General features: G+C 35.5%; 1 long non-coding RNA gene across 2 annotated transcripts in view; it reads right to left on the bottom strand.

Annotated features, from left to right (window-relative positions):
• Nucleotides 1-23,272, bottom strand: part of LOC102478073 (uncharacterized) — a 37,037-nt gene extending 13,765 nt beyond the window's left edge. For both annotated transcript variants that reach the window (XR_333738.1, XR_333737.1), the window contains exon 1: nucleotides 23,162-23,272. This is a non-coding gene — a long non-coding RNA (uncharacterized LOC102478073). The remainder of the gene's footprint in view (nucleotides 1-23,161) is intronic.
• Nucleotides 23,273-23,692: the final 420 nt, after the last annotated feature.

Genomic DNA, 23,692 nt, shown 5'->3' with positions numbered 1-23,692 from the left:
GCAAACTTTTTTTTTTGTTCTGTGGTGAGTTGAATCATCCTCATGCAATTTCTCATAATTTAAATCAAAGAAACTTTCCCAATATTATAAAATTGTATCAAGATAGGAACTTCCATCAGAAATTGTAATTAAGATTCTCGTACTCAGAAAAGGCAGACCACAAGAAAACAATCCTACTGACTGCAGTAATAAGATAATGTCTTATGAAATATTCTGCCATTGTATTCATGCTGTTTTAAAAATGTTCTTTCTAGGACTAGCTTCCATAGTGCAGGAGGTAGTGTACTGATCTGCAGTACTGGAAGCCACAGAGATGACTCTAGGTTCCCATCCCAAGTCAATCTAAAACATGTCGGGTACAGGTAGGCCTGACTAGCTTTAGGGCTGGGTAAAGAGAATGACAGACTCTGTTGGGGGCATCTCTCTCCTGTGCTCTCTCTCACTAGAGAAATAAAATAAACTCTAAAAAATGCATTTTTACAAGTAATCAAGTGCAAAATAATAAAACAAACAAGAACTAAGAATTCTTTTTCAGAAGAGCAATACTCAGCTCCCAAGTCAAGATGTTTATAAAAGTCTCTTCACATCCTTCTGTAGAGAGTAACTCACATTATAAGTGAATCTTCAAAACATCATGATAAATATTTTCGATGATGGATATGGTTTTTGTTGTGATCTTTATCTTGTCAAGTTAACTTTTGTGTTATTACTTATGACTCTCTAATTGATCCTGTACCATTTAATAAAAAAAAAAATTCATGTCACAACAAATTTCAGTTGTGTTCTTATCACAAAACAGCTGACCATAGAGTCCAGTCCCAGTCACAATAGGGCACGGATTGTACTCACTGCTTGGGAAGCTGGAAGCTGCATGAGAAACCTGGATTCAGATTTCTTGGCAGCTGGGTGCAGTTGGATGCACCTGTAATCCTAGCTAAGTAAGAGACTGGGATAGAGGATCACCATGGTGAGACTATCAAAAATACCCTATCTTTGTCTCTCTTTCCTTTCTCTCTCTTTCCCCCTATTCATTTTTCTCTGTCTCTCCATCTCATAAAGAAAAGCAAACAGATGAAAATCTAGAGAAACATACATATATAGGTTATTGTAGTGTATTAATCCATTTGTACGTCTATTCTTGCAACACTACAATTACCCTGTATGCATTCACAATTACTGTGGCTCAGTAATATGTCTTGATATCTTATATCTGGAAGGGTAAGTAATCCAGCTTTATTCTTCCTTAAGATTTTCTTAACACATAAATCCTTAGCATTTTCTTATAAATGTTAGAATTGGATTAACTGCCATTAAAAATTATACTGCTGGGATTTTGATTTGGATTATGTTTAATCTTTAGATCAATTTGGGTGAAATTTTAAATCCTTAAATAGTAGTGTCATTTTCTCTTGCTTTGTAACAAATTAGCACAAATTTAGGAAATTAAAACAACACTAATTTATTACTCACAGTTTCCAAAGTCAGAAGTCAAGGTAAGGTTTATCTGATTCTCCACCCAGGAAGCACAACGCTACAGTCAAACTTCTGGAGGGGCCTGAGATCTCAGATGAGACTCCGGATCCTGTTAGAATTTGTTCCTTGGGCTGGCAGGTGGTTAGAGGCGCTGGACTCCCACATGACCAACCATGGTGCAAGTTCTGGACCTGGCAGCTTGCTTTCTCACTTTCCCTCTCTCTCTTTGTCTCTCTCTGATCAAACTGGAAAATAATAATTAATAAAGTTAAACAAAATGATTTTTTAAAAAAAGAATCTGTTCCTCGCACACATAGAACTCACTGCAGCTTGTTTCTTTGAGACCAGGAGACAAGAGAATCTCTGACTTCCTTCTCTGCCATCAAAACTCCCTTTAAAGGGTTGACCTGATTAATCAGGCCCTCACAGGACATTCTCCTTTGTACTTAATTTAACTTCAACTAATTAAGAACTTTAATTATATCTATAAAATCCCTTCACGTTTGCCATACAGCATAACATAATCATGTGAGGGATATCCATCACCTTTCCTATATTCTGTCAGAAGCAAGTTAAAGGTCCCGCTTCAGTCATGTGGAGGAGAATAAGCAAGAAGGTGAATTATTAGTGCTAATTATAGAATTCTGCCCTCTACAAGTAGTGAGACTTTGAATCAGAAACATGTTGTTCTCTTTATGCCATTTTAAACTTCCTTCAGTCATGGGGCTGGCATGTGGCATGGTAGTTAAGGCACTGGACTCCTACATGGCCAATTGCGGTTCAAGTCCCATACTTGGAGGCTTGCTTTCTTACTGTCCCTTTCTCTCTCCCTGTATCTTTCTGGTCAAATCAAGCATACAATAATGATGATAATAAATGAAATAAAATTATTCTTAAAAATGTCTATCAGTCACATTTTATCATTTGCGTTGCAGAGGTCTAGCACATCTATTAGATTTATTCCTAGAAATTTAATTTTTTGTGCTCTTATAAATCATATTTTGAAGTTACTTTCTAATTTCTATTTTGAGCATAGGGAGATACAATTTACTTGTGGGTATTAACCTTGAATGTAGCAACCTTGCCTAATTGATTTCTAATAGATTATCTATGACTATTAATATTAATAAACTTTATATATATATGCAATCATATCATTTGTTAGAGCAATGTTTAATAGAAGTGATAATAGTGGCATCCTTGTCATTCCCAGTCTACGGGGAAGGGTGGACTATTACACCATAAAGTATGATATTAACTGTGGGGTGTTTTTTGTTAAAAATCCTTTACCCAGTTTCAGAAGCTTAATTTTATTGCTAATTTGTGAACAGTTTTTAAAAATTATTATTAATTATTGTTAATACTGTTAAATAATTTCTGAATCTATGGAGAAGATTGTATTATTTTTATTAATTGGTCCCTTAATTGGTTGATTATATTGATACATTTTCTAATATTAAGCCAATTCCTTACTAAAATAGATAGACCCCTCTTCATCATGATGACATATCATATATTTTATATATTGCTTTATTTGACTTCCTAATATTTTATTTAATAATTTTATTTGTTTTCATATCGTGGGAGATATTGGCTGATAGTTGGTAGTTTTTCTTCTTTTTTTTACTTTAGATTTTTGCCTTAGGATATGTATACTCCTAGAGGCAGTGAGAGGAAAAGTGAGAAATTATCCCCCAAGGTGATGGTCACACAGCAATCCCTTCTCCTCCATTCTCCTCCCGGGATTTTGGATATGCATGCACACGTGTCTGGCATGATTTTCAAACCTCCAGACCAGGATTTGAACCAAGGTTGGCCACATGGAAGCCCAGCTCCTTCACCAGCATAACACTTGCTGACTCAAGTTTTCCTTTCTTCTATTGTCCTTATTGGGTGTTAGTATCAGATTTATTCTGGTTTTATAAAATACATTAGGAGCAATCTCTCTTTTTATGTGTCCTGAAAGTGTGTTTGACAATATTTCTTCCTTATATATTTAGAAGAATCCACTAATGATGACTAGAGTGTTTCTGTGAAATTATGTTTGTGTGTGTGTATATATATGTGTGTGTGTGTATGCACACAACTTTATTGAGTATAACTGACATACAATAAACTTTAAATATTTCGCGTATGTACATTGATGAGTTTAGTCAGATGCATACAATAGTGAAACATGCCATACTCAAAGTAATAGGTATGTTCATCACTTCTGAAAGTTTAAGTTCCTTTGTATGCAGGTTTGTGTGTGTGTGTATTTTCTTTTTTTGTGCTAATAACATTTATCATGAGATACTACATCTTACCACTGAAGTTTTTTTTTTTTTTTTTTTGAGAGATTTTTTTTGCTGTTGGGTATGTGTACTTCCCAGAAAGACAGAGAGATAGACAGAAAGTGAGAAATCATCCCCTCCTAGAAATGGCCATGCTGCAATTCCTTCTCCTCCTTTGTCCTCTTGGAATTTTGGGCATGCACACACACATGCCCAGCGTGAGTTTCAAGTCACCAGGTCTGGGACTCAAACCGTGATTGACTATGTGGGAGTCCAGTGAAATAACCATTATGCCATCTGCTGGTCCCACCACTGAAGAAATTTTTAAAAATTTTCTCAGAGGGCATGTGTGCTCTCCAGAGATAGAGCGAGAGAGGGAGAGAGAGAGAGAGAAAGTAGACCCCTCTCCCTCTCTGTAGCAGATGGTCACAATGCAATCCCTTGTCCTTTATCTCTAGCTCTTTTTGGAAACTTGGGCACACATGCACACTTGCCCGCTGTGCTTAGCCCCTGGATTTGGGACTCAGATTATGCAATTAGCCCCGTGGGATCTACTTGCCTTAACCACCACACCACCAGCTGCCCCCCTCATGGTTTTAATTACTGATATAGGGCAATTTAGATACTCTGTTTTTTACGAAGTCCATTTTGGTAAATTGTCCTTCTTAAGGAATTTTTTTTTTGTTATTTATCCTGTTTTTCCTCAGCTCTAGTTGTAATTGAGAATCTCTCTCCAAATAATTTAATCTAATTTGATCAGTAATTATCTGGAGAGAGATTAGTAACAAGAAGACAGAGTAGTCATCTCTTTCTGCATTCTTAGTATTCATACCAATTATGAGAAACCACCAATGAGAAAGTAAATTAAATACTGACAAAGAGTCTTTCGAAGCTGTTTGGTAAGTGAACTATAAATAATTATATACTCAACAGTTTTTAAATATATTTCTTATAACCGATCAACCATAACCAATAATCCAAAAGTTTTTATCTCTACTTTGCGTTTTTTAGCTATTTTTTTCTAAGTCTTTTTTTCTAGCAGTTTTACTAATAAAAATCTCAGTAACTGAAATAAGAGAGTTAGTAAAAAGTTTGAAAAGACTAAGGAACCTTGACTGTGATAGTCCTTTTATTGAAATAATAGTCGTCACCTAGTTAACTTAGTATTCCCTAAATAAGTTATCAACATGACATGTGGATATGCTTCAAAATAAAATAAAAATAAATTTTCTTCTGGTCATTATAATGTCAAAACTTTCTAATGTAATATAAAAAATTGAAATCAAGTAACTGTCTAGATTTTGGTAGCTTGCATGTAAAATCTGTTTTCGTTTATTTTATCCTTTATGTATTTTAAGTAATTCTGGAGACTCTTTAATATATAGGTATGCTAAGATTTAGATAACAGATTTTCCCTCAAGGGTTCATTTGTTGTAATTTGGTCCCTAATGTAATGGTATTAGAAGTTGGTGAGACCTTTAAGAGAAAGTTTCACCTTCAATGTGTGTGGGCACCATCTAATTGGCTGGGAATATGGAAGGGACAGAGAGGAAGTGGAGAGGAAGGATTCTGTTCTCTCCCTTTCTCTCTCCCCCCACCATGTGTCACTGTTCCCCTGCCTGCTTCTCTTGACCATACTACAGTATAGAACCCATGATCTTAAATTTTTCCGCCTCCAGAATCATGAGTCAAATAAACCTCTGTTCTTTATAAATCATCCTATCTTGGTATTTCTGTTGGTCAATACAAAAATGGACTAATATAGGCAATAAGGCGTTAGCAAATGTATTTGAATTTTAAGAGAATATGGAGTTTGTTACAATAGTTATATAAGGTTTAAATAAAATGTATGTATGGTTTAAAAATTAAAAATGTATTGTGACTAATTCATAAGTGAAATGGCAATAGTAGGCTATCTAGTATGCTGTGACTAAGGCAAGTCATTTATACTTGGTCAGCTTTAATTTTCTTTTCTGCAAAATAGTGTGATGGGGTTAGACTAAATATGTTTCAAGATTTGTTTAGTTACGAGTTTATTTGAATATTTAATTTGTACCTTTAGGATAATATTTATGAAAATAATAAATATATCAATTACATAATGGGAAAAATAAAAATATAAAATTATACCTGATGTTTAAACAACATCTGTAAATTTTAAAGGACGCTAACATAAAAAGAGCATTAATGAGGAGGAACAGGATTGTTTAAAAATTGTCTTCAATGGAACCACCAATATCATGATAGGAAATTTTAATATCAAATGATCAGTGTTGGGAGATGTATAGAGATATCTATGTGTTTGGTATGGGAAATGTAGAGCTATAGATACATGTTAGGTACTTTGTATGAAAAAATGTTTAAAACATAATGGTGAATATTATAATAGTAATAATAAAAATACCAATCCATAGGCCAGCCTTGTAGCTCTTCAGTTAGGGGACTCCAATCCCACATGGACCCAGTGGCTTGAGGGATATGCTAGGTCCATGAGGGTGCATGCCAACCATCCTGATGGAAAAGAGGAATAGAGAAGGAAGGATTGTGGCATGCCCATGCCCAACTGGGGAATGTTCTCTCTTTCTCTCTCTGGCAAGAACATGTGGCTTCTGGCAATAAAAGAACACCAATCCTTTAACAGTACATTCGATACTATTTTAAACATAAAAATATACAATTCAGACTCCCTGTTGTTTCTAGACTACTACTGAACATGACAAGCTCATTTCCATGAGAATAGGGATTACTCCTTTGGATAGTGTTGGCTCAATGACTCCCTTATCAATCTGATCAGAATTTTCTTGAAACCTGCTGCAAATTTAGGCTTTCAACCCAATCCTTCTCCCTTCCCACTCTTCTTCCATAGGTTTCAGCCCTGATTTTTTAAGGTCTGAAGCCTCTCCTCTCTCTCTCTCTCTCTCTCTTTTTTTTATTCCCTTCTGCAATAAATCTGTTTTGAGACTAATCCCATCTTGGTTTCTACTTCTTGAGTGATCCTAAATTGTGTCAGAAACTTTCAGAAGCAAACTAATTTAAACAACACAAGAATCGTATAGCATAGGTTAGGAAATTAAGACATTAAAAAGATAAATAGCTGGAGTCAACAGGGGGAATAGTGATTAAGGCGCTGGACTCCCACATGGTTGATTGCTATTCAAATCCTATACCTGGTGGCTTGAAACTCAAGCTGAGCGACTGTGTGTGTCTGTCCAAAATCCTGAGAAGAGAATGAAGAAGAAGGGATTGTGGGAACCAGCAGTTAGCATAATGGCTATGTCGTTGGACTCCCACAGACCCGGTGGCTTAAAACTCACGCCGGGCACGTGTGCGTGCATGCCCAGGATCCCAAGAGGAGAATGGAGGAGAAGGGATTTGTGGCGTGACCATCCCCCCTGCTGGGTGATTTCTCGCTTTCTGTCTCTATGTCTCTCTCTGTCTGTCTGGCGAGCGCATGAGCCCTATAGCGAAAATCTCTCCAAAAAAAAAAAAAAAGAAGAAGAAGAAGGGATTAGAGATTGCAGTATGGCCATATCTCCCGGGGGTGATTTCCCACTTTCTGTCTCTGGCAAGTGCACAGGCCCAATAGCAAATATCTCTAATGAAAAAAGGATAAATAATTAAAGGTAATTTTATTAGTAAGTGCAAAGCAGATACTCAATCCAAAATTTGTCTAACTCTGACTTTTTATTCTTAATTATTATGTTATCCTGCTTTCTAGTGAGCTTTAATATGTGTTTTAAAATTTTATGCTAGGGGCCGGCAGGTAGCATGGTGGTTAAAGGCTCTGGATTCCCACATGGCCAACTGTGGTTCAAGTCCTGAATCTAGTGACTTGCTTTATTGCTTTTCCTTTCCCCCTCTCTCTTTCTCTCTCTGGATCTCTGGCCAAATTAAAGAAATAAAAATAACAAATGGAATTAAATAAAAAATTCTTTAAAAAAATGTTATGCTAAAGAATTCTAAAGTGACTACTTCCATCACTAATTAATACGATGGTTTTAGAAGTGTATCCTTCATCTTATCTCACCCTCTGCCCATATGTTACTTTCTTAATTGGTTGTATGGTTGACTAGGTCAACAGCATACAGACTAAAGGAAATATTTTGCAAGTATATGATCTCTACACTGAACATATAAACCATTCTACTATAAAATCATTGTTCTCAAGACCTTGTATAGACTCTAATAAATATTTAAATAAGCTCCACCACCCTAGATGTTTTAAAAATCACTTTTAAAATTCTTGCTTTGCACATTTTCTGTTTCTGTTTTAGTTAGAAAGGCCAACGTCTGCTGACTGAAAACAAAAGGTAATGAAGACTAAGGCTTAATATTTTGAAACCTCACAGCTTAACACTTGCTTAATATAGTTTTTAAGCCACTCAAAATCTCAGTTATCTCTTGCTGAATGCCTCTTCAGACTAACAACCTACTAGCATATTTTTTTGAAAGAATTATTTTATTTAACTTTATTTATTTATTTACTTACTTATTTTAATTTGACCAGAGAGGGGCAGAGAGAGAGAGAGGGAAAGTAAGCCACCAGATCTGGGACTTGAACAGCAAATGGTCATGTGAGAGTCCAATGCCCTTAACCACCACACCATCCACTGTCCCACTGCTAGCATCTTTAATTGAAGAATTAAAAATGAAAGATTTAATTTGTGTATAATGTGATCAAATTAGTAAGACTCTCTGAACATATTAAGTCCTTTTCCTGTCTCATTATTATATTTGTTTATCCTAACATTTCCCAATTATTTCCATTATTGTTGCTACTATTCTAGTACTAATCATTAACTCACTCATTATTTGCTTTCTATGGGTTCACTAGAATTTCTCTCTTTTTCTCACTACTTTTTTCCAGTCACAATCTTTTTTTCCTGTACACAAATACATAGCGTCCAGTCCAATTTTAACATCTGAAAAATATGTGTGTATGTGTGTGTGTGTGTGAGAGAGAGAGAGAGAGAGAAAGAGAAGAGATTGAATATTTTGAAATTTTCACTTTTAATACATCATTATGTCTTATATAATGTAAGACATACATAATGTAATGTCTTATTTACCTATTAACAATAGTTAGTGGGGAGGGTGAGAAGAAAGGAATTAAGAAGAAAAATAAAGAAGCAAAACATTTAGGGGACACAAAAATGGAAAATTATCTGCTGATAATGTGTATGATAATATCTTTGACTGGGCCAATGTACACTGTATTAATTTTGAAAAAATTCATTTACAAGCTGTAATGATATACAGTGATTGAATATATAAAACATTAAAAAAAATTAAAAGGTTATACCAAAATTTTTACTTATTTGAAACAATCTTTAGACATATTGCATTATCATCTTATCCAATCAACCAAAGAGATATTTGCTTTTACTAAGTATAAAGAAAAAGGTTTTTCACTTTACATCATTCTGTAAAGTGATGAAAATTTTGTTTTCTGGTCTATTGATGATTTTTCTCTTTTGCTTTGATTTGGGTTCTCTTGGAGGATACAGAAAGATACTGGAAGGTTTAGTGAAGGATCCAATGGAGGTCGTGCATGCTAAGACATGCATCCATGCTCAATGGTCTTCCACAAGCTTAAGGTGAATGTTCTCAGAGAGTGTTGTATCTTGACAAGCATTACCAATGTTTCACACACTGTGTATGAAGAATCCGAGCAGAAGGCTATGCCTTCTGAACATTTTCACTCTGTCAGCCTGGATAGGTACTTGTTGATACCGAAGTTGGCAGGGAACATGCTTCTTTTTTTTTTTTTTGGAGAGGTTTTTGCTATAGGGAGTGTGCACTTGCCTGAAAGACAGAGAGAGACAGAAAGTGAGACAGAAAGTGAGAAATCCCCCCTCTGGGGGTATGGCCATGCCCTAATCCCTTCTCTTCCATTCTCCTCTTGGGATCTTGGGCATGCATGCACATGCGCCCGGCGTGAGTTTTAAGCACTGGGTCCGGAACTTGAACCGTAGTTGACCACATGGGAGTCCAGCGACATAGCCATTACGCTAACTGCTGGTCCCAGCAGAAACATGCTTCTGTTGCTTCTTACTGTCAAATATTTCTTTAATGGCCATTATCTAGACCTCAGCCTCCGATTACATGTTATTTTTTTTAATTTGCTAGAAAATGCATATGCTCACTGGAGAGAGACAGAAAGAAAAAGAAGACAGTGAGAAAGTACCCTACAATGGTTCACATCACAATCCTTTCTCCTCCACTTCTTTTGGAATTTGGGGCATGCAAGCACACTGCACCTGGTATGTTTTTCAAGCCTCCTGGTCTGGGATTCATACTGAACAGTTGACCATGTGAGATCCAGCCACTTTAATCACCATGCCACTGGCTGGACAGACCACAATTTTAAACTTGTAAGCTATTTGTATTCTTATAGTAATGTAAGTATGAATTTGTGCCCCAGACCCAAGGAATTACATATCTAAGAATTTAATGTGATAGTGCAAAAATTATGACTTGTTTTCCTTCTTGATAGACTGATGGAAGAAACTTTTGTTTAAATATGCAATAATATTGAGATTTTATTATGTATGTATTCATTTTTTAGATTCTCATTATTAAAAACTATGTATCTCTCACTGTTTAGAGTAATACCTTATACCTCTTCTGCTGCCCAAATCAAGAATCATTTGAGAACCAGTCCCAATATTACTGAGAAAAAAAAAGAAGAAACTCCCTTTGATAGAAAAGATATCAGAAAAGTAGAAAGAGAAGCTTAGCATTAAATACTTAAATGTGGGAAGATATCTTCCTGTGGGGTCTTCACAGATTTGCCTATAGTTGATTCTCTGCAAATATATATGTATTTTGTAAGGGGGAGTAAATAAAAACAGCTACTTTACTCAAAGTAAAAGACTGTATTTTTAAATATTTCTTCTGATTTATTATGATGCAGAGAAGAATTAAGTCTTCTTTCTGCACTATTTGCAAGTGTTTTCAGTTAAACAAATATCTCTTGTCTGTGTGCGAAGTTATTTTTCCCCAAATACAGGAGAAATGTACAGGTTGAGTATGAGAAACGAAAGAAATGGACATGACATATAGCTTATCTTCCAGCAAAGATAAGCTTTATGTTTGCCACTAAGCCATTGTTGTAGTAGTTTCAAAATTCTTTGTGAATCTACTAGCGTCATGGAACTTTAGGGTTGATAAAGTCAATCTAGTCTAAGCCCCCCTCATTGCCCATGTGGTGAACAAAGGTCATCTAAATTCCAGTTCAAAGGTATTTGCACATCAAAATGCCATTATCTCCTCAGTTTTTCCTGAAGTAACCAATAACAAGTAGATTCCCTTTTATTTATAATTGTTTCAGGAATAGACCCAATATCTGTAAGAGAATAATGTCCACATTGGTTAGAATACTAGGGTAATTTTGAACTAATATATTAGACAAACTATATTATTTTAGTAATAATATGACATTTTGTTCAAAAAAATGACTAGGTATTTTACTTATTTTCATGTCATATGCAGATACAGAAATAACATTGTCAGTATTAAAAGCTTACAAGTTAATATGAATTCTAATCTAAATTCTTCCTTACCGAAGTGGAGTTATTATAAATAGCACATACATCACTTGAAATTTCCATTTACAAAAAGCATAAACTCAGGTCTTCTAGTGAGAAAAATCAACAAACAGTCTATCTTTAATTAGAGTTCAAATCATTTGCATTTTAAGCATGAAATTTACTGAAAGTACTTCTTTTAAATTCACACAGTGTTTTTAATTTCATGTAGTGCTGTAAGTATTGAGTGTCCTGCGGCTCTGGTCTTGCACTCTCCTATTCATTAAATAATTATTTTGAACGAAGAGTGGACTCCTTGAAATACATATTGTTGCATTGTACTAAATGCATTATCTAAGTAGATCAAGAAAATAAAAATTGTGTTTTTTTCTGAGTTCATAAAGAACATTTTAGTGCCATGCAACATAGAATTGAAAAACTGCTTACATTTGGAGTTTCAGAAATTATATTAAGTAAAAATTACCCAAGGGAAATATTATCCCATGTAACATAGATGTTCGAAATTACTGAGGTCTGTAAAATTTAAGTTACAATCTCCCTTACTTCATTACTTGAAGATTCTCTGCCTTAAGCTATTTTCTTTTTATTTAGCCACAACTTTAGAGAACTGGCTACTATAGAGAAAAAAAGAAAAGAAAATGAATAACCTACTTTTTGAAAGTTTACTTATTTATTTCTGAGAGAAAGACTCCCAACAGGTTGTCTGTCATTCCACATTCAACACCCGACTCTCAGTCAGACTGGATCATGGGCATACACATGTGTGCTCAGGATGTACAGGCTGGCCTTGGCATATGAACCCGGGACTGTGTCAAGTGGGTTCAGCATCACAGAGCATTTTGTTGCTGCTGCACTGCTGGTTGGCTTCCAGATAATTACTCTTTTAAAACACCTGACCACTGATCTTTCAGGTTAGCTATTTTCTGATCGTTATTTTTTATGCTTATCTACAATTGTATAGCCACTTTTGGAGAATCATTGCTTTACCACTTTCTTCTCTGTCTCTACAATTGTATAGCCACTTTTGGAGAATCATTTCTTTAAACCACTTTCTTCTCAGTCTTTTCCTCAGATCTATTTTAATTGCCTTATTTTCTAAAGTCATCTTTGATTATTCCTATAAAAAGTCATCCCTTCTTCTAAACTGACAGTTTATTAGGATACATGGGCTATATTGTTACTATTATTTTGATCCATATGAAATTAACATTTGCTTAGTCAAAACCATTAAGATGTTGGTAATTTCATATAATTTAAACTATGTGCTAAAGTAGTTTGTGAATGCTTTCAAGTGGGTGATTCTTTTTTACATGTAGTCATTGCATACTATATTTTATTTTATATAAATAAATGCATATCATTTTTCTGTCTAGTTCCTAATTAAAAGGACTTTCTATTTATTAATGGAAAAGAGCACCAAAATTGTTTGTTGAAGGAATAAATGAGAAAATAAAGGTAGCAACACATAAGGGGTAAATTTAGTCACTATATTAACAAATGAAATTAATGCAGTTAGCTCTTTTCTTCTTGTAACAGTTCCTAACCAGAGCATCTTATATAATTTGACAAGAAATAAGAAACATAAAGTTTTGATATGTGACATGTATTTTTAAATTCAGAAACATACTTATTCCTACATCATTCATTCATCAATATAGAGTCATCAGCTGTTACATTTTAGACCTCATACTAGGTTTGAGTGACAAAATGATAACATCAATTATTGAGTTTTTAAGATACCAAGCACCATTCTAAATACTTTCCATGTTTTAACTCATTTTATCCTCAAAAACAAACAAAAATCCAAAATTGTGAAATTTTACTCCTTACAGTTTGCAAGGGGTGACAATGGGACATGGAGAACTTAAGTAACTTGCTGAGGGATACACAGCTTATAAATAGTAAAGATGGGATTCAAACAAGGTGATCTAATTCCCAAATTCCATCCCATTGACCATTATTTAGTACTGTTTCTGAAGATAAGATCTGGATATAATACTCAGCAGACTCTGAGGGCAGAAATTATTTCTATTGCTTTAATCACTGCATTCTGAACACCCAGACAGGCCTGATACCTAGAACATACAAGGTAGTTGTCACTGAATGGATGAAATAACACTTAAGAGGAATTTTTCTAGAGAAATGATATGGTGAGATAAAATATATTATAGCAACATAAAATATTGTGGAAGGTCTTTGGTGCAGGATTTATTGTTGTCTAATAGAATTAGGACATGTTTTATGAAGGAGTTACAGGTGAGCAATATTTAAAATAAATTAACTACAAGAAAATCTCTGGTATAGTAAACAGCATTTGCAAAAGTCTTTAGCTCAGTTAGGTTCTACCGTTGGATAGTAGTATACTATAACACAGATAAAACTAGAAAGCTCCTCTGGGATGGACCTAGGATGTCTCTCAATCCCAAGAGGTTGCATTTAATTTTATGAGCAATGAAAAAGCAGCATATTTTCTTACTTCCCCTCTCTCTCAGTTTGAACATGCATTTTAAAAATGTTTCAATTAATGAGTGTTTTTGTTTTTTTCACTTACCTGGTCTATGTTTCAATTAATGAGTGTTTTTGTTTTTTTTTTACTTACCTGGTCCAAACTGTATCTCAGCTAGATTTAGTAAAAAAATGACTATTGTTTTAATAAATAGTATGTTTTAGATACTAAAACAATGTAACAAAATAGTAAGCCAAGCCTCCACAAACTTGAGGTAAATAACCAGTAACTTTACTGTCTGATAGAACAAAAGCAACAACTTTCAGAGAAAGATAAAATGCTAGTTCTTACAACTTTCCCACCTAATGCCTAATCTGCAATAAAATGAACTAGACTTCAAAGAAGCCACAAAATATAGCACATTGTCAAATAAAATTTTAAAATTTAACAGAAAAATCCTTGAGTAGCCAAGATATTGAAAATAGCAGACAAGGGCTTTTGTTTTGTTTTGTTTTGTTTCCCATAGAGGCAAATGTGCTCATCGGAATGAGATTTAGAGAGGGAAAGTGAGAAATCAACCCCCCAGGTATGGCCACACCACAATCCCTTCTTCTCTGTTCTCCTCCTGGCATTTTTAGAATACACTCACATGTGCCCAGAATGATTTTTAAGTTACAAGGTCTGGGACTTGAACCATGGACAAAGACTTTTAAGGAGCTACTATAAATATGTTCAATGAGCTTGACAGCAGATTGGCGACAACAGAAGAAAGTATCAGTGAACCTGAACACAGAACAATTGAAATTATTTAATCTGAGGATAGAGAAAAACATTGTAAAATAAATTAACAGAGCCACAGCACACTGACGAATACCAAGTGGTCTGAAATATATGTGAGTGGAGTTCTAGAAAGAAAGGAGGGGAAGAATAGAGCAGAAACATATTTAAAATAATTTCACAAATTTGGTGAGAAACAAGAAATTCAGCTAAATCTCCATAGGATATATATATATATATAAAGACAGCATACCTAGGGGTATCATAATCCAATCACCAATATATATAAAAAATAGAGTATCTTGGGACCAGCAGATGGCATAATGGCTGTGTCGCTGGATTCTCATGTAGTCGACTGTGGTTCAGGTCCTGGACCGGTGGCTTAAACTCACACTGGATGCATATGCATGCATGTCCAAGATCCCAAGAGGAAAATGGAAGAGAAGGGATTGTGGCGTGGCCATCCCCCGCTGGGGGGCGATTTCTCGCTTTCTGTCTGTTCGTCTCTCTCTGTCTTTCTGGTGAGCGCATGTGCCTGATAGCAAAAACCATTCAAAAAAAAAAATAGTGTATCTTAAGTAGCAAAAGGAAAATTAAGTCATGAGTTGTGTGGCCTGAATCCTCCTCTGAACACAAAAAATATAAAAAGGAGTAAAAATGAAATGCCATCTCTAAGACACTCCTGATGGTTTTGACATCTCCTGAAGATTTATGTATTGGGACTCGGTTATATTCCAAAGGTGTTAAGGAAAGAATCTCTTGCAGTATGGTGCCCCTGGGTGGAGGCTTTTGGGTGTAATAAAGTCATTAGGGTAGAGCCCCTATGACTGAATTCTGGTGGATGTACAAGAACTAAAGGAGACCAAGACAGGAATAAGTTTATGGATAGTTCTCTCAAAACCCTGCCTTCTGCCATGTTGTAGCCTCACGAGAAGTTGGTCTCTGATACTAGGAACTTCAACTCTGTGTTGAATACATTTCTGTTTATTTTTTCTCTAAGAATTATTTTATTTATTATCATCATTATTACTGGTTTAATTTGACCAGAGAGAGACAGAGAGAAAGAGAAAGTAGGAAAGCAAACTTTTAGGTTCGGAACTTGAACTGTAGTCAACCCTATGGAAGTCCAATGCCTTAACCACCTTGCCAAAATTTCTATTTCTTTATAGAAGGTATTTATGTAAGCCATGCAATAGACAAAGACAGAAAATTGGCGTAGTCAAATGGGATTGTGTTGCTCCAGATATCTAATAATATGAAAATAGCTTTGCAATTAAGTAATGAACAGGAATTTAGAGAGGTCTAGCAAAAGCCTAGATTACGGTGGCAGCTCAGAAAAAAGAACAGTTTAGAAATTATAACGTTTTAGAGATTTGTTAAATATTGTAAGTAGAATACTAATAGGAATATGAATAGTAGGGTTCAGCCGTTCTGAGGGGGTTTGAAAGAAAAATGAGGAATATCTTATTGGAAATTGGAGAAAAGTTCATCCATTCACCATAGGGAAGAAATTGGCTGCAAATATTTGTGTCCTAAGATTTTATTGATTTTGAATGAAAGAGTAGTGCAGATCTGGCAAATAAAATTCAAGTCAAAATTTAGACAGAACTATGTGGTTACTATTAGCTGCTTTTAGTGAAATGAGTGATAAACAAGATTTAAAGATAAAATTGATAATTAGAAGCAGAGTAGGAAAAGTTGGAAAATTCACAGCCTGGCTATGTGGCAAAAATGAAAAAGTGTGGTTAACAAAGTTTGAAAGTGTTTCAGAGAGACTTGTTTCTAAAGAGATTACTACAGATAAAAGGGATCCAGAAGGGTGTGAGGAAGGAAATTAAGGAGAAAAATAGAGGCAAGGCATTCATGGGACAAAGAAATGGGTTATTTTCTGTTGAAGATAATGTATATAGTATTCTTAATTGGACTGGTGAGAAATGTATATACATGTTGAAATATTCACTTTGCAAGCTAAGTGAAATATATGATTGAATGTACAAAAGAACTTGAAATAAAAATTATTAAAAAAGAGAGAGGGAGAGATCCAGGTGAAAATAGTCAGGAAAATAAAAGAAACACCCCCTGGGGTTTTATGAGATCTTCAGAGAGATCAGAGACCATGGAAAGCAAAATTGTTCCCAGGAAAAGACTCAAGGTGGGCACATCACTCTGTGCAACCTGGAACTCCCCACATCCCACTGAATTGCTTGGTTACACCAGCCATGACTCAAGCAGCCCTAAGTACAATTCTATATAGTGATCCAGAAGACATGAGCTATAGGATTTGGCAGTGGTGATGGCAGCATCTGCATCCATGTGGAACTACACGTGGTACTAATTCTGCAGGAGTACAGAATGCAAAAACTGTGAAGGCATGGCAACTTCCTCCTAGATGTAAAAGGACACACTGAAAAGCCCAAGAGCTCAAGCAGAGATCTATGATTAGGGTGGACCACAAGATAGAGCCTGTAGTAAGGCCAAGTCTAGTGAAGCCACAGAGGTGGTACCACCCTTTAGACCCCAGGACTGTGGAACTAACAGTGTCCAGCACCAGCCAGAAAGAACCGCAGACAAGACACGCCAACTAAAGAAACTTGCAGTCTGGACTGCACTAAACAGGTCCAGAAAGACAAGGCTGCCTGATGCTTTGGGGGCCCATCCCCCTCAATATGTCTAAGAGATGGCACATGAAGGATCAGGATTAAATTTGGCCATTTCCAGTTTCAGCTTGCCTGGGGCCTGTTACTCTTTTCTTCTAGTGGAATGGGAATTATATCCCACTCAAGTCTGACCACTGCATTTTGGAAGTATGGAATTTGTTTTGATTTCATAGGCTCACAGCTAGGTGTTTGTCTTGAGTCTCAGGTGAAACCGAACTTGAGACTTCAGAGTGAGTGTTGTATATAGTTGAAACTTTCGGGATCATTGAGATGAACTTTGTATGGGGAAAAGTACAAACATTTTGGAGCCAGGTTCAGAATGCTTTGGTTTGTATGTTTCCCACAGATTCATGTGCTGTAAAGATATTAAGTAAAAACTTAATTCCTTCAAGGTCTTCTAAAGTGGGGCTTTTGGATGTGATAAAATCATTAGGGTGGGGTGCCAGTAATTGAGCTCTGATGTGTATATATGGGAGGAAAGGGAAACCAAAACAGGTACAAACTTATGGGCAGCTACACTTTTCAAGAGCCTGCCTTCCGCCATATTAAGTGTCAGGAAAAGTTGGCCTCTGGAGTCTGGATCTTCAAACCACAATCTGAATTAACCTCTACTTTGTTATAAATCACCCAACACAATAACAAACTGACAGGTACTAAAAGAAATCAGAATCCTATGTGCAATAAAAATATTCTTTAATATAAAGACATTTTGCAAGGACCAGTGATTGGCATAATGTCTATGTTGCTGGACTGCCAAGTAGTCCACTGTGGTTTGAGTCCCGGACCTGGTGGCTTAAACTCATACCAGGTGCATATGCGTGAGTGCCCAAGATCCCAAGAAGAGAATGGAGGAGAAGGGATTGTGGCATGGGGGGTGGGGTGGGGTGTGCTTTCTGGGAGGTGATTTCTTGCTTTCTGTCTCTATGTCTTTCTCTTCTGGCAAGTGCATGCGCCTTATAGCAAAAATCTCTCTCAAAAAAAAAAAAAAAAGATATTTTACAGTTAAGTTGAAGTGGAGATAACTTATTCCAGAGATTTGTACTACAATAAATGGAGATTTATGATTATAAAATGCTCTTGGACAGACTGTTTCTTACTTCTCTATGTACTCCTCACACTTAATGTCATAGTACCTTACACAGGGTAGATAGCAATAAAATAATTTTCCGTCTACATTTACAGTTAATTAAGAAATAAAAAGTAGTTTTGTGCCAATTATCTAAATCACCAGTACTTCATTCTGCAACTTTTCTTTTCAAGTCTCCATTTTACTATCTCAGGTCTTCTTTCCTAGCATTTGAAGATTTTGATTTATTTGCATTCTCCAAGAATTTTACTAAAATTAGGTCAATGTTTAGAGAAGGAATAAGAATTTTGGTATTCGAATGGAAATTCTGAATATCAATACTTTTCCTTGAAAAATTTATAGTTTAATTTCATTACTGTCTGAAGTAGTCAAAATAATTGCCTTTTATTTAGAGACATTACACATGATCATGGTATAACATATTTAAATATACCTACCTTTATTTTCTAGACATAACACAATTTAAAAAGCTTTAGCATATATTTCACTGGGGTAAACTTTAAACTGGGGCCTACAAGAAAAAATTATGGAGGAAATTCTGCTGCTATGGTTTATTTTCCAGGACAAAAATGTGTTCTAGTCCTAAACCTTCTTTTCTATTCTTTTAATTGCTTTAATTTCTGTTATGGTTTGGACAATGGCTTGTCCCCAAAAGGTTCATATTTTGTATATCCCTCCCCACACACACAAAATAATGTGTTGGGACCTCCTTGTATTGTAGAAGTGTTAAGTGAAAGCTTAATTCTTTAATGGTGTCCCAGAGTGGGGCTTTTGGTTCTGACAATAGCATTTGGGTGAGGCCCCTGTGGTTGAATTCTGGTGGGTAGACATGCAGAGGGAATGAGAACAGAACGAGTCACAGAAACATGAATACAGACCATGCTCTTCTCATGATCATGCTGTCCACCATGTTACACTCTCTCTGGAACTTGACCCCTGGAGCTCAGACCTTCAAACTATGAGCTAAATTAACCTCTATTTCTTTATAAATCACCCAGTCTCTAGGGTCAGCAGGTGGTATGGAGATTAAGGTACTGGATTCCACACAGCTGGATGTATGGATTGAGTCCCAGACCTGTTGGCTTGAAAATGACCCCAGCCCAAAATCCTAGCAGGACTCTGGAGGACAAGAGATTGCAACATAGCTATCCTCCCAGGGAGGGGAGGGATTTCTCACTTTCCTCTATCTCTCTCTCTCTCTCTTGCTGTGTCTCTCTGGTGAACACACACCCTATAGCAAACAAAACAAAACAAAACAAAAATCAAACAAAAAAAATCAACCAGACTTAGGTATTTCTATTAGCAATGCAATGAAGGACTAAGTTCTCAAAACTAGACTACAAACTTATATAAATAGACTAGAATTTAGTCCTTTCTAGAATCTTCTGGTACAATACTTTCTACCTACTAGGAACAAAAAAAAAAAAAAAACTAAGTTTTTTTTTTTTTTGGAGAGGTTTTTGCTATAGGGCGTGTGCGCTCGCCAGACAGACAGAGAGAGACAGAGAGATAGAAAGCAGGAAATCACCCCCCAGGGGGGATGGCCACGCCGCAATCCCTTCTCCTCCATTCTCCTCTCGGGATCTTGGGCACGCACGCACACGCGCCCGGCGTGAGTTTAAGCCACCGGGTCCGGGACTCGAACCGCGGTCGACTACATGGGAGTCCAGCGACATAGCCATTACGCTAACTGCTGGTCCCAAAACAACTAAGTTTTATAGTAACAGATTCAGTCGTTGTGTGTACTATTTTTTTTTAAAGAATTATTTTATTTAACTTTCATTTATTTATTTATTTTTTAATTTGACCAAAGAAGGACAGAGTGAGAATGAGTCAGAGAAAGAGAGAGAGAGAGCAAGCAAGCCACCAGGTCTGGGACTCAAACCATGGTCAACCATGTGGAAGTCCAGAGCCCTTAACCACCCACCAGCCCTGGTGTACTATCTTTTCAGTTCTAGTTATTCTAATGTCGGTATTAAAGAAATTGGATTGTTTGGCACAAAATATATTTATTTATATTTTGTTGGCCTCACAGCCAAACACCACAGGATTATCTGTGCTTACGCTTGTCTGGCTTCTTCCTCTCCATTCTCTCAGGTTTCTGTACCTCACATTCCACTGAAACTCCATTCATTGTCACAATGATTTTCTTTATAGTTTTTATAGCATTTCCGTATTACTAAATGCCATGCCTTCTTCCCTTATTACAATCAACTGTTAGTATCTCATTTCCCAACGTGATATAAAGCCCTTTGTTCTCTAGAGAGGGAAACAGGGAAAGCAAACCACCAGGTCAGGGACTTGAATCATGGTCGGCCATTTGGGGGTCCTGCATCTCAACCACTGTGCTAGCTACCTGCTCCAATATTGAAATTATTTTTAAATTATATTTCTCTTTGTTTCCTTTTTCTTTCTTTCTTTCTTTTTTTTTTTGAGAGGTTTTTGTTATAGGGCGCATGCGCTCGCCAGACAGACAGAGAGAGACATAGAGACAGAAAGTGAGAATTCACCCCCCAGGGTGGATGGTCATGCCGCAATCCCTTCTCCTCCATTCTCCTCTCGGGATCTTGGGCACGCACGCACACGTGCCCAGCGTGAGTTTTAAGCCACCGGGTCTGGGACGCGAACCGTGGTCGACTACGTGGGAGTCCAGAGACATAGCCATTATGCTAACTGCTGGTTCCCCCAAATTATATTTCTTTTATAAAATTTTATAAATAATTTTTCTGCTGGATCCTATTTTTTTTCTTTTTCATACTTTCTGTAAACTGTTTTCTTTCCTCTATATTACATGTTTGAATAATTTATTGTTATTTTGTTCTTTTAAAATAATGCCCTTTTTGAATGATTTTACTTTACCTTTGAGTATACATTTAGCTCAAGAACTTGTTTTCTTCAATATCTCACTCATTTATATCTAACACTTGTATTACTTGAACAGTTATTTTGGGAATTTTTAAAGTAAGTTTTCTCTTTTAAAAAATTATTTAATTTATTATTACCATTTTAAAAATTTGCTATAAGGTACATGTAGTCACCAGAGAGACAGATGAGAGAGAAAGTGAGAAAGCAAACTGCCAGATCTGGGACTCAAACTGCAGTTGGCCATATGGGAATCCAGCATCTTCACTGTGAGACCTGATGGCCCTTTAGTAAGTTTCCTAATTCCTACTCTGAATAGGAATTTTCCCCTGAGAGAAATTACTTTCTTGTATTTGCTGTCAAAACTTCCCACCTGCCCCTGTTAAACTGCACCCAGCAGCTGCTCCTTCATGTTCCAAGGGTATCATGGGCTTTTGTTGCATGTACATAGTTTCCAGAATTTCCATACTTACTACAGTTTAATAGAATTTGTAGTTTGTGAATGCTCCATTTTCTGGCTTCTTTCTCCTTGATGCTTTGTATGGTTTTTAGGAGAGCAATGTGAAGATAAGAAACTAAGTCATTGCTACCTTTTTGGGAAACTGAACTTATAAAATATTTATAGTGATTTAAATTTGCTATGGCAGAAGAATATTTTCTCTCTGCTAAAGTCTCTGTTCATTGAAATATATGAATATACTTTTTATAGCATCTCCTCACTATGAAAGTTAATGTTAAATTAAACTTTTTCATCAACTGATTTACTTTTCAGTTAATTAATGTTCAGGCATCCTGTGTCTATTCGATGTGTGATTAGAATTTTAAAAGTTTAATTGAGTTTATGCATAGGGAATTGTACCAACAGTAGTAACTGGATTACAAAGCACTTTATAGAATAATAATAAAAATGAAATGACCAAAGGAAAACACAGTGAGCTATTTACTTGAATATTTCAATATTTAGAAAATGAAGTGAATCACTAGGAATAGTCTCATTTTATTAAGGACTTAAGATTTTTATGACCTCCTGAACTATCCTGTGACTTCTTTCATTAGACTGTTCCAATGAATTTGTAGATATGCCATAATAAAATAAAAAAGTTAATTTTGGACTTCTTAACTTTCAAATAGAAAATGATAGTCTCTTACAGCAAAAGAGAAATGAAGAATAAAATTAATATCTAATACTGTAAGTTTAATAACAGCTCAAAAAAGGTATTGAGTTTCTAATTTAATATTTTTGATAACAGGTTTTAAATGGTGAGTAATACACAAGATTCACTCTTACCGAAGTTGTGGTGTTTTACATGTGAGCTCTATTAGTCATCACAGATGCATAATCACTCCCCCAGGTAGCACAATTATCTCTAAAAATTCTAGTGATACATTTACATTAATGAGGAGTAACAAGTCTCATGTTGTTATACTATGTGCATATTTTAAGCTACCATATACCTTTAAAAGTTGCTAATTTCTGCTTGGTTACATCCGAATACTAGATTTTGTTTATAATTCTGAACACACTATATTGTATGTTCTTTTACACTTTCATATCAGAGTTCTTATTCTAATCTCCCATCATTGTTAGATTGATAGCTTATAGGGGAGCCAGCAGGTGGCGTGGTGGTTAAGGGTGATGGACTCTAACATGTTCAACTGCGGTTCGAGTCCCAGCCCTGGCAGCTTGCACTCACTCTCTCTCTGTCCTTCTAAATAAGTAAGTAAATAAATAAATAAAGTTAACTAAAATAGCTTACAAGTGCTTTGTAAAATCTGCTTCTAAAAGTAAACAGAGTAGTACTAGAACAATAGTACTAGAACAGTACATTTTTATTCTATTAATAATTTCTATAATACTGATATTAATGAATTTTTATGTAGTTTACCTCCAATCACACAGACATTTACTTATTAATAATTGTGATGCCTACAAAGCTTAATCTTTCTCTTCTTTCAGGTTTTCACTCAAATGTCATCCTCTCAGCAAGGACTTCTCTGACAACCCTTTTTAAAAGTTATATTGCCAATATCCTTACCCCTTAACTCGATTCATTTTGCTTCATAGCACTTATCACCTTCTATTTTATATTTAATTTCTTTATTTGTCTATGGTCTCTCTCCTTCAACAGAACATAAGCTTCTTGATGTCAGGGATGGTTTAATTCTTTGTTCATGTTCTAGCCACTGACTACCTTTTTGGGAAACTGAACTTATAAAATATTTATAGTGATTTAAATTTGCTATGGCAGAAGAATATTTTCTCTCTGCTAAAGTCTCTGTTCATTGAAATATATGAATATACTTTTTATAGCATCTCCTCACTATGAAAGTTAATGTTAAATTAAACTTTTTCATCAACTGATTTACTTTTCAGTTAATTAATGTTCAGGCATCCTGTGTCTATTCGATGTGTGATTAGAATTTTAAAAGTTTAATTGAGTTTATGCATAGGGAATTGTACCAACAGTAGTAACTGGATTACAAAGCACTTTATAGAATAATAATAAAAATGAAATGACCAAAGGAAAACACAGTGAGCTATTTACTTGAATATTTCAATATTTAGA

The sequence above is a fragment of the Tupaia chinensis genome, unplaced genomic scaffold (assembly GCF_000334495.1).
Source record: "Tupaia chinensis unplaced genomic scaffold, TupChi_1.0 Scaffold000085_1, whole genome shotgun sequence".
Classification (NCBI taxonomy): domain Eukaryota; kingdom Metazoa; phylum Chordata; class Mammalia; order Scandentia; family Tupaiidae; genus Tupaia; species Tupaia belangeri.
Note: the sequence above shows the minus strand (reverse complement) of the source record. Positions and strands in the feature narration are given on the sequence as shown.